The 17661-nt window shown below is 42.6% G+C and overlaps 1 protein-coding gene across 4 annotated transcripts in view; it reads right to left on the bottom strand.

Annotated features, from left to right (window-relative positions):
• Nucleotides 1-17661, bottom strand: part of Rgl (Ral guanine nucleotide dissociation stimulator-like) — a 70290-nt gene that overhangs the window by 44414 nt on the left and 8215 nt on the right. The window contains exon 1 of one of the 4 annotated variants that reach the window (XM_017906469.1): nucleotides 870-1161. The exons of 1 other annotated variant lie outside the window; for it this stretch is intronic. The gene's annotated coding sequence lies outside the window, so the exon portion shown is untranslated. Of the gene's footprint in view, nucleotides 1-869; nucleotides 1162-17661 lie in introns of those variants that run through there. 2 more of the 4 variants (XM_017906464.1, XM_017906463.1) reach the window with 2 other exon arrangements.

Genomic DNA, 17661 nt, shown 5'->3' on the forward strand with positions numbered 1-17661 from the left:
ACGCTCTTGTGCACGCGAATGGCACGCGAAGCGAGTGTGGGGACAGAGAGAGGAAATTTTTGAAACGGTGCTTCTTTCTCGTGTCCTTGTTATCGACGGCTTGATAACAAAAAGATAAAGCGCAGCGATAGGCATCGAAGTGAAACGATAAAAGCACAATTGAGAGGCGCCAATACGCGTGGGAACAAATTGAATCATTCAATCGAATGAATTGACATCGCTCGACTTTCACGACAAACATTTCCACCACGAAGCTTGTACGTCAATGAGACGGTATGATTGGCTGGAGGGTTATTTCTTTTGATAAAGGTACCGCGGATAGAGTACAATAATAAAGTGCAGTTTTCGAATACTACATCGTAACAAAAGCAATCGACAATGTTGCTCTTCGGGTAAATGTTTTATTACCCTGCTATAGCTCCGGTGCATATAACACATTGTTGCACCGTGTAATCGAGAGAAGGTATAGTAACGCGAGCCTAGGGGAAATAACGATCAATCGTTCGTAGAAACGTTCTATCAACGTATCGCGAAATTTCTATCGATACGAAAAACATGGTGACGCGATATCTCTACGAGATCTCGTGGCTACAACGATACTCGCGACCGCAACCTTGCTAACCTATGATTCCGTTCGACGCTCGGTCGATGTTTATCCTCGGACACCGAAACGTACTACCCGTAGTAAACGAAGCAGCTCGTTCCACGCGAACACGACTTCGAGTCTACCGATATCGATCTATCGCTTAACCGCACGAGTCCGAAGTGAAAACAAAAACAGGTCGAGACCTGTCGAACGTTCGACGGTTGGCAGAGGACGCTATGCCCGAACTTGAATCGTAACGTTCGATAATACGTCGATCACTCACCGCTGCCTGTTACTCGGGAAGAAAATCTTGCGTTCGAACAAAGAACCGAGGAACTGGCCGCGGTCCCGAGAACCCCAAGAAACACGACTCAATCCCCGGCAAACTTCGTATACCTCGACACCTGCCCTCGTACCTTTCTCTCCTGTTGCTACGACTTCTGTTACACGCACACGCACGCAATCACGCACACGACACGCGCGAACAGCGACGCCGAAAACTCGAGGCGCTGGCTCGCCACCGATGGAGCACAGGTGGTCGCCGATGGAACACAAACTGGGAGGGAAACGGTCACGCGACCACCTTCACGCCGGCAACACTGTCCGTCACCGAACCGCACGGCTCGCCGTCCCGACAACGACTGACTCCGCGGCGAACACGCAATTCGGCCGAACCGGCTGAATACAATCGAACTGACCACGCTCTTACGTCGACCGCTCGTCTCCATTATCACTGTGGGCCGTGCACTGACGTAAATCTTCGTCGCCCGTGCCTGCCGACTGCGAACGTTGTCTACGACCAGACACTGGCGGTCTGCATCTCTTCGAGAGACACGCAGGATGTAGATTGAAGAAAACCAACAACTGGAACGTGATCCACGTTGAAAGAAAAGGCTTCGTGATACTTTGGGATTGTTAAAACACGCTACGATTGATTTATTTCCGAAAATTGACTGTACCGAAATTGTACCACTGAATGACAGTTGAACGAATTTTGTCGCGTCTTGGGAACGAGAAACTAGAATTTCGAGATTTAACATTAGTATTACTCCAACGAAAAAATTTGTATAATTTTTAATCATCGTAGGATGTTTCTATATAGCGTCCGGTTTCCGTTTGCTTATATACGGTACTGGCATCTGTCACACGCTACGGATAAAGTCGCTGCATGACATTACCATCGGAGTAGCGGCACTCGATCGATAAATTCGATTTCTCCGTGTCCGTTAGATTTTATCGTTCGTTCGCACTCGAGATAAACAATCGTGCATGATTCTACGATCGGATAATCTCAACGATAATGGAACCCGTCCATTTCGAGTATGCAACAAATGCACCGCGTAAATCGATTAATAAACAAACCCACGCTACAGTTATCTAAAAAGACTCTGAAACGCGTCATAGCTGTAACATAATCGACTGACGTAGAGTCGAGATCGTGCGTCAACTTCGTTAAAAATTCTACCGTTTGGTGTCGTTCGAGACTCACGTTCCTCCATATATCCGGAAAGGTCGCGAGTAAATATTTAATAAAAAAAAATACCTAGAAAAAGGAGAAAAAATATAAATTTATCTCGCGATGACCAGTTACCGTGATTCCTACCCGAGATATTAAACTGGCAGAAATTTCACGTTGCATTGCGAATTACATCGACGAGAATGAAATCTGCGCGTCTTTCTCCGAGTGTCTCGTGCGTCGAACGTTGTAAATTTCCGAAACGTACACGCATGGAAAACAGCACAGACACGAGGCCAATTATTCGGGGTAGCCTAAAGAATTCACAGACGCATGAATCCACTTTACCCGGCCATTTATTTCGTATATTTTTCCGCGATGCGCTTCGCGTGCCGATAATGCCATAATCAAGCCGGCAGTTACCGTGAGCACCGAAGAATTTATGCGTGTCTCCACGCGAGTGCGCTCGCGCGGTCCCCTTCGAATTGCCGGATTTCGTTTCGGTCACGCTTTCTACACGAATCCTGGAAACTCGACACTGTCTCCCACGATTACGCGTAATCGGGGACGTTATCTAGATACCAACTAAACGTGTACATTAAACGAGAATTTCCTCGTCGAATCGGAGCCAGGAAATGTGTCTCTATAACACGAGTCGGTAAATTTTACCTATCTCGCTATTACTGCATCCTTCCGTATGCATATATGGGGTAATAATACTACGTACATCGAGCATTATTCTTTGAGATACCACGAATATCGCGAATAAATATTCCCGATCGCGTCAAATTTCTTTACAAATATTCCGCCGTTACGCTCTATGACCATATACAGGGTGGCCTAATTTCTCCGCTACGGTTGTTTATTTTTATCATTTATCGGTACTTTTATACCAAACTTCATTACATTTTTGCAGATTTACGTTAGATTACAAGTTGATCCGAAAAATTTACCAATACTTACCGTAGTATTTTACCGACAATATAAATTAGGTTGGCTTAATTTTTCGGCAAAAGTTATTTATTTTTATCATCCATAGGTACCTTCACATTTATTTCTGTTAGACTTTTCGCAGATCTGCGTTAGATTACAGGTTGACCCTAAAATGTCGCTAACCCGAAGACTTTACGTCTAAAATTAGGTACACGTTTAACTTTATCGGATTGTCCTAAATTCTTCTCCTTCGAGCAACAGATCTGGAAGTTACGAGAACATGGAGGTAAATCCTAATTCGAAATGTGAAAATGGCGGCGGAAACGCCTAGGCTGCGCAAAGCTGCCCGGAGCAAAGCAGCTACTCCAAGCTCAAGATGTTTGCCCGTCTCCTCTTCGACAATGGTCCCTATGGTGAGACGGGGCGTAATTTCATTCCCCGTATAAAGCAACCTGAGTCATCAAATTCACCCCACATCGTGCTCGAGGGTGACAGAGTGCCGCGCGAGGGTGGCTGGGTACACTGCGCCGATCTTTACGTTGCGAGGCCGTGAAACCATGATTTTTTTACCGGATGTGTCATTACACGAGCGATTATGCAAGCGGATCGCCACTTTCTTTTACGACGCCACCTTTGTCCCACTAAAAGAATGCCTTTCGCTCCAACCGTGTCGCGAGACAACGCGTGATACTTAAAAGCTTCGAGAAACCAGGTCCCATTTGAATATCCCTTCCGATCCAAAATTTTATATGCCACGAAACATAGCGAGCTTGTTTCCCGAGAAAAGTCCCAATTTTTTAAATAACAAATACCAGGAAGCTTCCCGTATCCGTGTGATCCGCGAGATTCGCGAGACGAAGATGACGAGTGAGAATTTTCTATTTTAACACTGAACCTCCCACGGTCAAGTGACGCACGAAGACTCTTGGAAAATGAAGTAAGACGTTGCAAGATCGATTACGCGTGTATTGGAAGAAAAATCGCGAAATTGAATTGACTACCAGTTAATCGTGGAGTTTAGAATGAGAGATGTAAAAACGTCATTTAGATTAGGTTTAGATCGTGGTAATGGTTACATGGATTTTTAACCCTTTGCACTCGAGATGTGAGCTTCAGTCGCCATTTCATAAAATTTGGAAGATCGATATTAATTAATATATCAAATTTAACCCCTTGACTACGGCAGATTTTGATACGTAGCGACCATACCATACGACAAGAATTGAGATACGGTGTGCGCCATTTTTGCGAAAACAAGCGCCCTCCGTGTCAGGAAGCTAAACTACGCAGAGCGCCTATAGGCGCCCTCCATGTCACAAACGCAAAATTTCTAAGCGCCTATAGGCATCCTTTGTGTTACAAACGCAAAATTTCTAAGCGCCCATAGACGCCCATAATTGTCAAGGGGTTAATGTAATGTAACAGTGTGCGAGGTATCGAAATCAAATAATTCTACAATTCTATTATTATACAAATCTTTATTTACTGCTCAAGAAAGTATCGTCAGTTTTTTAGTAGAGAATCTTTGAATTTCTACTCTTCTCTAGCCAAAAAATCATCGAGTGCAAAGGGTTAGTATCCATATATCGACTTTAAATCCTGTACAGAAAAGTAACTGCGAAACGCTAAATTTGCTCTGCTGAAATCTGCCAACCGCAAAGGGTTAAACTTAATATCTGCGTTTGATAATCTTTGTAATTAAATAAAGAATCGTTCTTATCGTTATTAAGATTTCATCCACCACTAACATAGATAAGTCGGATACTCTGAGCCACCATTTTCTCCCCCGACTCCCCTTTCTTTTAATGCTTCGCTCCTCGTGCATTTCTTTAAAAAGACTTTTCTCGCCTCTCGGACCAGCCACTTGCCAGGGTGGAGTGGAAAATTCTCGAGAATCGATCGTTTGTTCGAATCGAAAGAGACCTTCGCTCGGGCACAAAGACGTCTGAAAGCCACCCCTAGACAATGTCGAGTCCTGCGAGGGTCGCGTCGACGTGGGTACGAACTTGAACGGCACGTGGATCGATGAACAATCACGGTGACCGGCTATGTTTCACCCGTTATCACCTATGCGCCATCGGAATCGCCATGAGATGCATCCATAAAATAAATGCATCCATGACGTCGCGGACCTGTGACGTAAGCAGACACCTACGTCACCGTGTCGCAACAACACCGTTCCACGCAACCGTGTGAGCCATAACTTCGACGAGCTGATTTATGAGCGAAGACACGAACGGGGGATAAATATAACGCGTGAAATTAGTTACCTTAAAGGGAAACCCGACTCGGCTATGACGAAAGAGGGAAGAACGAGATTCGGGAATGGAAAGAGAATCGGAGTTGACTCCGGGTGACTGAAAACTGGTTGTTTCGCTGTTAATCGCTCGTGACTGGAATCCTGATCGCGAGACACGAAGATCGTTCCCGATTATCATCCTTTTCAAAATCCTTTCTCGATTTTGTTCCACGAATTGGAGAAAATTGGAGAAAAATAAAAATATTGTAGCATATACTATTGGGATTATGGGTAAAAATAAATAACTATCTTTATTCTGTAAAGAATTGGAGAAAATTGGAGAAAATTGGAGAAAAATAAAAATATTGTAGCATACTATTGGGATTATGGGTAAAAATAAATAACTATCTTTATTCTGTAAAGAATTGGAGAAAATTATATTTACTGCTCAAGAAAGTATCGTCAGTTTTTTAGTAGAGAATCTTTGAATTTCTACTCTTCTCTAGCCAAAAAATCATCGAGTGCAAAGGGTTAGTATCCATATATCGACTTTAAATCCTGTACAGAAAAGTAACTGCGAAACGCTAAATTTGCTCTGCTGAAATCTGCCAACCGCAAAGGGTTAAACTTAATATCTGCGTTTGATAATCTTTGTAATTAAATAAAGAATCGTTCTTATCGTTATTAAGATTTCATCCACCACTAACATAGATAAGTCGGATACTCTGAGCCACCATTTTCTCCCCCGACTCCCCTTTCTTTTAATGCTTCGCTCCTCGTGCATTTCTTTAAAAAGACTTTTCTCGCCTCTCGGACCAGCCACTTGCCAGGGTGGAGTGGAAAATTCTCGAGAATCGATCGTTTGTTCGAATCGAAAGAGACCTTCGCTCGGGCACAAAGACGTCTGAAAGCCACCCCTAGACAATGTCGAGTCCTGCGAGGGTCGCGTCGACGTGGGTACGAACTTGAACGGCACGTGGATCGATGAACAATCACGGTGACCGGCTATGTTTCACCCGTTATCACCTATGCGCCATCGGAATCGCCATGAGATGCATCCATAAAATAAATGCATCCATGACGTCGCGGACCTGTGACGTAAGCAGACACCTACGTCACCGTGTCGCAACAACACCGTTCCACGCAACCGTGTGAGCCATAACTTCGACGAGCTGATTTATGAGCGAAGACACGAACGGGGGATAAATATAACGCGTGAAATTAGTTACCTTAAAGGGAAACCCGACTCGGCTATGACGAAAGAGGGAAGAACGAGATTCGGGAATGGAAAGAGAATCGGAGTTGACTCCGGGTGACTGAAAACTGGTTGTTTCGCTGTTAATCGCTCGTGACTGGAATCCTGATCGCGAGACACGAAGATCGTTCCCGATTATCATCCTTTTCAAAATCCTTTCTCGATTTTGTTCCACGAATTGGAGAAAATTGGAGAAAAATAAAAATATTGTAGCATATACTATTGGGATTATGGGTAAAAATAAATAACTATCTTTATTCTGTAAAGAATTGGAGAAAATTGGAGAAAATTGGAGAAAAATAAAAATATTGTAGCATACTATTGGGATTATGGGTAAAAATAAATAACTATCTTTATTCTGTAAAGAATTGGAGAAAATTGGAGAAAAATAAAAATATTGTAGCATACTATTGGGATTATAGGTAAAAATAAATAACTATCTTTATTCTGTAAAGAATTGGAGAAAATTGGAGAAAATTGGAGAAAAATTAAAATATTGTAGCATATACTATTGGGGTTATGGGTAAAAATAAATAACTATCTTTATTCTGTAAAGAATTGGAGAAAAATAAAAATATTGTAGCATATACTATTGGGGTTATGGGTAAAAATAAATAACTATCTTTATTCTGTAAAGAATTGGAGAAAAATAAAAATATTGTAGCATATACTATTGGGGTTATGGGTAAAAATAAATAACTATCTTTATTCTAACCTAAGACAGGTATATCAAATGTATTCTGACTGTTCACATGGAGAGTCAAAACTAGAATGAAGAAAAAGGGTATGAGATTGCAGCTCGTGCTGGTCCCCTAATTCTCATCTATCGCCTGAAATAAACACTTCACCCCTTAGGCGCATTCTTGAATTGCTATAGAATTTACGTGATCAGTGAATAGATTAATCCAATTGCTTTGGTACTGTGTGGATGGCTATAGTCAGTACTGTATTGTCAATTGCCAATATCTCTGGCGATAATTGATCGATCCATTGATCATTCTAGAATTGCTATAGAATTTATATTATCTGTGAATAGGTTAATTCAATGGTTATAATACTGTGTAGATGTCCGTACTCAATAATGTATTCTCAATTGTAAATATTTCTAGCGATAATTGATCCATACATTGATCATTCTTGAATTGCTATAGAATTTAAAAGATCTATCTAAAGTTTAAAGATACATGTATTTCTCCTAAGAAATTGATTTTTGTATATAAGACGTATCTTATTTTCAACAGATACCATTTCGAAAAGAAATAGCAAATCGGCCATTGCCAACAAAAACAAATTATAAACCGATCGATATTTTCCAGAAGCAAATGGAAAAGTTAGTTTGGGTAACAAAATTAAGTTACGTGATCCCTACGGGGAGGTGAAACGTGGGTTAAGAAAATCATAAAAGCAGGGCCCTTGACAACCAAAACAAAATTCCTCAGCAATTCTAGAATGATCAATGGATAGACCAATTGTTGCTAGCGACGTTGACAATTGGCAATACAGTACTGAGTACAGCAGCCATGAACAAAGTATTGTAGCAACTGGTTTAATAGAGTCTTTAGAAAATTAAATTAATGTGCGTTTCTGTGTGTTAAAATTATTTAGAATAGTATTATTTCGAAAAATCAATCTCCTAGAAGAAATAGATACGTCTTTGAACTATGAGTCCAAGAGGTTCCTTCACGCTGTAGATAAGAATTAGGGGACCAGGACAAGCTGCAACTGCAAACCCTATTTCATCGCTCTAGTTTTATCTCTTCCTGCGTACAGTTAGAATACAGAAGATATATTATTATTAATAGAATAAAGACAATTATAAAGAACGATAGTTATTTCTTTTAACCTACAATCCCAATATACTTCTTTCATAGGGTTAAAAGCCAGAAGACTCGATAGACCTCGATTTGCTTCAGCTGAGAGAAACGATCGATGCATTTTCCACAGCTTCGTCCAGCTAATTATGTCACGAAGTATGCTGACACGGATCCAATAACCCGTATCGGTGATTATGCAAATCTCCACTATCCTCCGCTACATTCTTTCGCAGATTCCGTAGGTAACTGCCGAAACAGTTTAATAAGAATTCTAAGCGCGGTGTCGTTTCAATTCCCGTTCGACTAAACGACAAAACAAATCGATGCTACGTAATACAGTTGCTGTATAAACAGAAGTAGAATAGCGATTGGCGCAAAAAGAAAATCACCAGCGAGATGAGCTGACCCAGCGCCACCTGGATTTCCAGCGCCATGATGCCAGTGTGCACGCTCTCTTCGAAATTTATTTCTCTCTTGCCTTGCCAGCAGAGCACTTTCCAGACGTCTCGGTCTCTAGAACCACACAGGCTTCTGGGAGGGCAGGGATCGAAACGTGAAATTCACGTTTTCGCGGATTTCGCGGTGCGTTTGCGGTCTCGGCGGGTGATCTCGTAAGTACCTACGTGACTCGATGTATTTCTCCCGTCGACGCGTTGCTTTCCGTCTGGTCTGGCCTCGTCTCGTTCCTATCCCGCGATTCACCGAACGGTAAATCTCGTTAGCCTGTACGGGTACTCGAGCGGGCCACTCGTGTCGGTCTGCACACGAGGGGGCACGCGAGGGTACACGGGGCCAGGACGCGAGATCGATAACGGAGCTCCTCGCCCCTGGAATCGGCCAGAGAACATCCCCTCTACTGCCATACTAGGATCGATGTTTCGCTCGAACACCTTTCATCCTGATTGTTCGCTGATTAAACACGGGGTAGCTCGAGATGGGAAGCTTGCGCAACGATTGGAAATCGAAGTCTGTTTACCGTGAATGATCACCGTGATTGGATTCTATATCGTTTTTAGCCGGTCGGATTTCAGGTTCTTCGACGTTTCGTTTACCGGCTGAGCCGGCGCGAGCACGAAGAAAGGGTGATACGGCGGAATTCGAGATTTTCTGCCGTGTCATCTCGTAATTACGAGATCGATGCACCCTGCGAGCGATTATAACATCCGTTACGGCTAGTCGCTGCAGGCTGCAGTCAAACACTCGCCACACGCGAGCAAATCTTCCGCGGAATAAATCTGCAGGGGGGAAGACTGTGAGGCTAATCGATCTCGGTACACGGATCCTCGCGTGTTTGCCAACAAAACGGAGGAAAATTTGCCTGGGTTAAACACGTTCCGTGGAACAGATCTCTTCGCGGATGAAACGTCAGGGACGAAGCTGATCGTATATTTTTCGCGGACAAATTCTCGCGTGATGTCGAATAATTAGGGATCGTGGTGTGAAATACCGTAGATAAATTATGTTTCACCCGGATAATGTCTCAGAATAACTATACGTACTTTCTTTACGAATGCTTGGAAGGAAGTAACCGCCATTGTTAGGTTTTAATGGAGTCGCCGAAAAATACCAGATGTCGCTAGGAGCGTCTAGCAATGTGGAGCGGGAAATTTGAACTCTTCGATAGATTGCCATTATCTGATCTATGATCGATTTGAATAAAATTGACGCGACAAATTTCTGCGAAAATAATTCGCCACTCGTCTGGAAACTTGACTGACTGCTCTGGGAAGCAAATCTCTTTGGGACAGGGAGATTATCCTGGAGTAATTGACTTTTCTGGGGATTCGAGTCTTAGAGTGATCGAATGAGATCAAAAATTTCTTCATTGTCCACTTTCCTTCTGATTTAACGCTAGGCCTAGCACAACTTAAATGACTATGACTCCGCATTCAATGCTATCGTTTTGGTCACTTGACAGCGTGATTTGTTTCTTAGTATACGTATAATCAATTTTTCGATATTTTCTCTTATATCATTTTTCTTCCTCCCTTTCTTCCGTTTACTGGTCAATTTGACCGGCCGTGACAGGTTTAGTGTTTGATTGACACTTTGACAGCAACGTTGCTCATATATAACCGACCACGGTTTCTCCTGTAACGCCAGGGTGGTCATGGTAACCGGAACTTCTGAACTACTTACAATTGTAAAAATTAAATGAAAATTGACAGTCGGTAGACTGTCAACCGTTACCAAAGAACCACACGGTGGTCAAACGTGATTGTCAATAAGATAAACGCTCCATTGGTTAAGAATGTTGTCCTATATCACCAATTTACTATTATTTTACCATTATATGCTTCGAATAATAAAAATACAAAATAAATATGGCGTCCTGAGTGAAACATGTGAAGGGGAACAAACTTCGCAAAAGCCAATGAAATACCCTAGTTAGGCGATCTTTATATGATCAAAAGAACACAAAACACGGATAACGAATCTCGTTGAAGTCGAAACTGTTGGAACCCGGATTTCTATATACAATACGGGTTCTAACAACAAAATTACGTCGGAAAAATACAGTCGGCGGAGAGGAAGAAACTAGCATTTCGCAAATTTTGTAGGTGCTTATATAATGTTAGTTTCTGACGAGGTGAAGATGACCATTAGCTCTTATTGGAAGTAGGAATAAGTCAGTTGTTTTTGGACTCTGAAATTGGTCTGCGTTTATTAGCTAGGCCCTTCTAGTGATTAAAGGCCAACGAATCGTTAGTCACCCAACAAAACATTTGTTTGACAGCAACCGAGTTCTCTAATCGTAAAAATCCTCATCTACCCAAGTAAATAATCCCACATAAATACCTAATAATCCCAATCTACCATTTTGTTCATCCTAACGCTACATGCCAAGGATCTCAAGCATCCCAACACACGTACGCCTATACATGAATTTCCAAATTCATCTCAATTACTCAAACATCGAGTACCACACTGACTGCTATTAGCGCGATCTTCTAATAAAACAGGATTAGCGAATAAGAATTCCGGGAAACACGGCTGGCCAGACATCTCTCTCGTCCGTAGGCAAGAGATCGGCAAAGTGCTAACGGTGAACGAGAAACGTCCGCGCGTATTGGAGCAACAACCTCGTTATTCATAGCCACTCGCTTTTGGACCGTAATTACGATCCGGCCTGTGCTCCGCGGATCTTAAGGTCGTTTACTTCCCTACCATCGCCGAGTCTAGCGCGTCTGCATGCATCTGCACGCGTGTACACGCGCGTAGGCCTCAGCTAGAAAGCTGAACGGAGTCGATAAGTGCCGACCCTTGGGCGAGACGATGTTCGTTAACCTCTCGCGTCGATTCGCCCGTTTCCTCTGCTGACACCTGGTCCAATGAATCTTCCGGGCATCCCGACTGGTCCCGCGACTTCCACGCGCAGCCCCGATACGGAAGAAACCGGGTAACGGAACGATCTCGCGGGCAAAGCGATCGGTGCTTGGCGCAGGCCAATAAACGATCGGCCAGCTACGATTATTCCAGGCAATAGGTGTAACAACCGAGAACTTAATCGCGAGACGTTTGATCGATAGCAGGTTATGCCCGCGCTGGGTAATAGGACGAGGAAATATCGCTGATGGTATTTACGATCCTCCGAAACAGTTATGCCAACTAGAGTCAACTAGAATAGACAGACATCGGATCGATCGGGATAACAGGTGTCAATGAGTCAGTATTTTAGCGAAATTTGGTAGAATCGTGCGAATTTGGGTAAAAGCGAAATTTTGATGTCGAGAGGTGTTGCGGCTCTAGGACTGCAATTGACAAAAATCAGAACTGGATTGGCCTGGTAGAGTAGTTTTACCAATTAGTGCACTAGTAGGCCCAGGACGAAACGCATCCCCTGCTTTTCCTTTCGTCCTTCTACCTACTATGCCTATCATCGTCATAAGCTCAACGATAAGGCAGTACTGTAGGAACCACCGAAAAAACCATGACTTTATCATCGATAAACCCTATGGGAGGGATCCCCACGTATCTATAATCAAACACAACAACGCTACGTTTCGAGGATCAGTGACACTGAATAATTCGCATTGTCTGCTGAAACGTATAAACGAATAAATAACGGTAATGGTACAAGGGACAAAAATCCGAATAAAGATTTTTATCGATGGTGTCTATCCTACCAGACAATGCCAATGGAAAATAGCTATGGGTTAATTATGATCCTTCAGAGCGTTTTAACTAGGATCACAATTTGGTGACCACTAAAACCTGATTATCCCCGTTCAGTGTACATTGCGACGGATTAGTTGCAATGAAATTGTTTAAAGATTATTTTTACATGTTTGAATATTTGGAGTGCATCGGTGACGTCTTGTCCTATCTGACAATGCCAATGGAAAATAGCTATGGTTTATTCATGGTCCTTTAAAGCGTTTTAACTAGAATCACAATTTGATGACCACTCTTTTCCTTACTGTCCCTGCTCGATGTACATTGCGACGTATTAATTGCAATAAAATTATTTAAATTATTCGAAAGTTTCTCTTACATTCTATATCGATTATACTAACAGATAAGCAAGATCCCAGCATCTCGTAACGAACTATTATCATAACCCGATGTTGCGAGATAAATCTGTGAGTACGCAAACGAGTCCACGATCCGGAGACGTTCAATTTAAGCGTTCGCGAGCAAACGCGATTTATTCCAGTAATTCCCTCGAGATGTTCCCTGGAACTCTCTCGGAATAGCCCAGAATTCCTGCGGAATCAAGGTCCCGGTGAAAAATAGCCAGGATCCAAGGACGATTAGATCGCAGTCTGACACGTCTCCGCGAAAGCTTTTCTCCACTTTCACGCGAGACCGAGCGATACGAAACACGTGTTTAACGGCAGTGGTGGTCAACCTGCTCGGTTCCCAGTCATTAGGCCGTAGAGCTCGTTCCTTTGTGCGAGGGGAATCCAATTAGCAGCGGTGCCCCACTGATTTAATCGTCTTACGCGCTGCGAAGTCGCTGTTACGAATTAATTTCACTGTTCTCTCGCTCGTTTCCATCCGAAATCTCGTTTCACGGAATAGCGACTGGTCGTCGCGCTTTCCTTCGCCGATCGAGCGAAATCGACCGAATTACAGCGCGGGGGAACCTTGAGCGATTTCAGGCGAACGTAGGTGTCGTGAGTCACGGGGACGCGTGCGGGGCCCACGCGCGACCCACGAGTCGCGTTTTCGTGAAAACTGCCCGGTGCCACGGAGATCTGCGTGGCCAGGTGTCCAAGAGATCGGCTGATAGAGAAGGTGCGCGAGAATCGGAAAGTTTCGAAACCTCGTGCCGTTCGAGGGCAACGATAGACGAGGACCAGATGTGCCACTTGTCCAAGGTTCCCAGTGCCAGAGCCTTGGCAAGTGATACAGGGCAAAGGACCTGATGGTGTAAAAGATAATGTAGGAGGTCTTTTCTTCTTATTTTGACAGTCGATGTCAACCAAGAGCGACGAATGTCAGAGTTACGGAAACCAAGAATATATGTGACACCGAGGATCAGGAATGGGGAGACCATATACACCTAGACTTGCTTATGCTAGCATCAGGGAAACCACTATCATCTATTTCTAGGTTAACCTCTTCCCGTGCCATTTAGCTCAACGAAATCTGGGCCCAAACGGTAGACGTCAATTACTTTGTTACAGAGATTGATAAGACTCGTGACCAATTCTCGTGACGTACTGATAGGAACTAAAACTTAATCACGAATAAACTCAATAACTGGCAAAACATCATTCCCTGATGTTTACATTTGACCCGATTTACTATCCACGAGCCTGGCTCGTGATATTCATGCTTGGGCCGATTTTCTGTCCACGAGTCTGACTCGTGATATTCACGCTTGGGCCTATTTTCTGTTCACGAGTCTGACTCGTGATATTCATGTTTGGGCCGATTTTCTGTCCACGAGTCTGGCTCGTGATATTCATGTTTGGATTAAAATCTTCATCACGAGTCTGACTCGTTAAAATACAGGAAGGGTTAATACTCTTAAGCACCTATAACACCTATTCCACGTATATATCTGTAAATAACTAATACACTATATCAAACCTACAACACCATTCTCACAAAAAGGAGCTAGCTCGTGTTCACTTAGTAATGCTTCTGCTTAGTTACAGTTGTTGGAACTTTTTGGATTAAAATTACAGAGTTTATTATAATATTGCTAGGAACTAACAATATGTAAAGCTGATTATTAGTAAAATGTACACGTATGAAAATACGAACAATGAATGTAGGTGTCCTCAAGGGTTCTAACGACTAATGTACCCTGTACTACTTGGGGTTTGAAACTGAACGATTCCAGAAAATGGAATGCCTTTTGAATCTAAACCTGACACATATTTATCATCGATAAATATACTTTTATTATAAAGAAATTTCGACAGGAAAATATATCCGTTCCTAATTTCGAAAATCCTGACCATCTTCGAGAAATTTCAGAATTCCAAGATTTTCTAAATTTCCTTCCCATTTATAAGTAATATTCCCCAAATTCTTGAGAATGGAAAAATATCGTCCCGATATTTCCAAGGCCTCGAACACCTCTAGCCGTCTATCAGACCCGATGGTTCGCCACTGGTCGCAAGAGAGCGTCCGAGCTATCGAGTCCTCGCGGAAACGATATTGCGACCAAGGTCGAATCTGTAGAAAGAGTTAGCCGGTTCAAGTCGGTCAAGTCTCCGGCGGTGAACTTCCATCTTCCATCTCGTCTACCGAGGTGGCAACAAATCGATGTACACGCGCGTGTGCGTAAGTACATACTCGTGGAGATTTTGGTTAGGTGTCTACCTAGCGAAAAACTTTCAACCCTTCCAAGACTAATTTCAATCATTAATCCAAACGCGAGATATATATCGAAGTGAAACATTCTTTTAATTAACGAATTTTAAATTATGGGAACGAATGTCTTGACACTATCTTGCGAGTCGATCAGTCTCTCTAAAGAAACACTCGAAGATATATACTTTCCTTGAGTAATAGAAGACTTTAATAGAGAATATAGTTATTTTACTATTAACACTATGCCATCTGCATATTTATTCGGAATTCTTTTGTTTGGTGCCAGTAGAACTGACTCAGATCATTTCGAAGCGGTTTTTCGAGGTCCTCGAGAGATCATGAATCGTCAAATTTTGCTAATCTCATCGTCAGTTCTCGCGAGTTCTCAATCCTGTTCCTTTATTTCCTCGAAATTTTGAGGATATATATAGTCAAACCTGTTTTTGAGCGGAATTTACCCGATAATTTTGCGTTTGATACCAACGTGGTGTCACCGACATTTGCCCGATAGTTTGCTCATGACACCAACGTGGTGCCACCGGATGGCATAGTGTTAATTAACCCTTTGCACTCCACGATTTTTGCATTGTAGAAAAATAGTAATTCTGCTAAGACTTTCTGTCATAAAGTCGACGATATTTTTAAAACTGTAAATAAGAAATCGTATGCAAATTAAGACGCGAAATTATTTTACTTCGATATTCCACGCATCGTTGGGTAATTGTAAATTTCATATATTAATTAACACCCATCTTTAGAATCTGATTAAATGGCGACTGAGAGGCGCCTCTCGAGTGCAAAGGGTTAAAACCCATAATCTCAATAGGATATTTCCAGTGTAACATATTCCATACGCGTAACTCGGTTTTCCAAATGGATTAGCGATTAACTCCGCCAGATAAAAAGTAGAAATTCCGTTGTAAATATGGAAGGTTCAACGTCGACCAACCGCTTTGACGTTAAAATTAAAAAAGAAAGATTAAAAATACCCTTCATGGATGAGTGGACCAATGTACGTGTGCGACATAATAATATCGTTTATCGGTTCCTCGATTTCCTATATAATATATATATATATATGAGCCGTTCACTGCACAAATTGATTAACTCCATAAAACAAAAAGCGAAGAAATACAATGAAATAATGCATACCTTTTTTTAAAATTTCCTTTATAATTAAAATCGAAATAAATATCGTAGAATGTATAAACACAGATGTAACTTTCATCCAACGGTATATAAAATTTATAAGCAAAAATAGCCAAAAGGTAATCGTTGGTAATGTTACCATTTTTACGTTACCGGAAGAGTTAATCGATTTGGCAAGTGAGAAAAGCTAAAAAATTCACCGTTATCATTCACGGCTTGCTAGTGCATTTGAGTTGCATTATTGCAACGATTTACATCGGAGTACGGAGTTAATGAAAGTGACCTCTGAAATAAATTATTCATTATTCAGTGACCAACAAATTTTTCTCGTTTAATGACGTTAATCTTAATTATCGGGGAAAGCTATTATAAAAATAAAAAGTTACGACTATACCAAGTGCTTTGACACTTAAATTTCCGATTTTTCAAAAAGCGGAGTTAATCGATTTGCGCAGAGAACGGGGCTCATATACGCTTTATGCACCTCCGTCTCTCGACTGGCATTTGCTCGTGGCTCGCATTAAGCAAATTAAAAGTACCTCTCGACCTCAAAGGGTTAATATCGATAACGTGCGATTCTATTTTAAGAAAAATACGCGGGCATCGATTTTGGAAGTGGCGGATATTTTTAGAGCTCACGAGTGGCCGATCGAGTGGCAGACCGAAGAGTATCGGTACACCAGGCAATGTTGCAAGTAGGTAGAAAAAAGAGAAAGTCGTTTACATTCGCGGGCAATTCTGCCTTCGAATCGTGGCGATGGAGCGTTCTTTGTCGTGGCCAGGTAACAACCGATATCCGTCCACCGAGTTCCGCAAAAGTAGCCGCTGGATGTTTTAATCACTGTAATCGAGCCCTGGCCATTTGTACAAACGTTTGACTTTCGTAGCCGACAGCAGTTTCGCAACGCCAATAAGAAACTGGCCGACCACGAGACACTGGCATGATCAACGTCTGCGGGGTCTGGCCTTTTTGCGGTCTCGAGCCTCTTAAACGTAAACCGAGCCATCGCGTGTTTATCTTTCCTTTTCTCGGCCTCATCGCCACTCCGTTTTCAGGCGGTTTTATATCTTTTGCATTACGTATTATCGTAAAACCGCGATAACAGTCGCGGAGACCAGGCGCAAGAAGCAGACGCAACGTTCCTCCTTCTCAGCTTAATGGCCGACACGGTTTCTCGGACGCGATTCGATTCTCCCGAGATGGCGCGCGTTTCTATCCTTCCGTTCGAGTAATTACGCGGACAGGTGGGAAGAACGCGAAGCTATTTCGACATGGACGATCGCGTGAACGTGAACATCGTCCCGATTCGCGACCAATTCGATATCGTAACCTTCGTCTGGTCAGGCACTCCGGTGTCCTTCATCGGGACGGAAAATCGCGTTAAACGGATTTAAGTGGATCTAATGTCTCGGACCAGGCTAAACGAAACTAAATCCTCCGGGACGAACACGCGA

Source organism: Eufriesea mexicana, unplaced genomic scaffold (genome assembly GCF_001483705.2).
Source record: "Eufriesea mexicana isolate 0111107269 unplaced genomic scaffold, ASM148370v2 scaffold5394, whole genome shotgun sequence".
Taxonomy (NCBI): domain Eukaryota; kingdom Metazoa; phylum Arthropoda; class Insecta; order Hymenoptera; family Apidae; genus Eufriesea; species Eufriesea mexicana.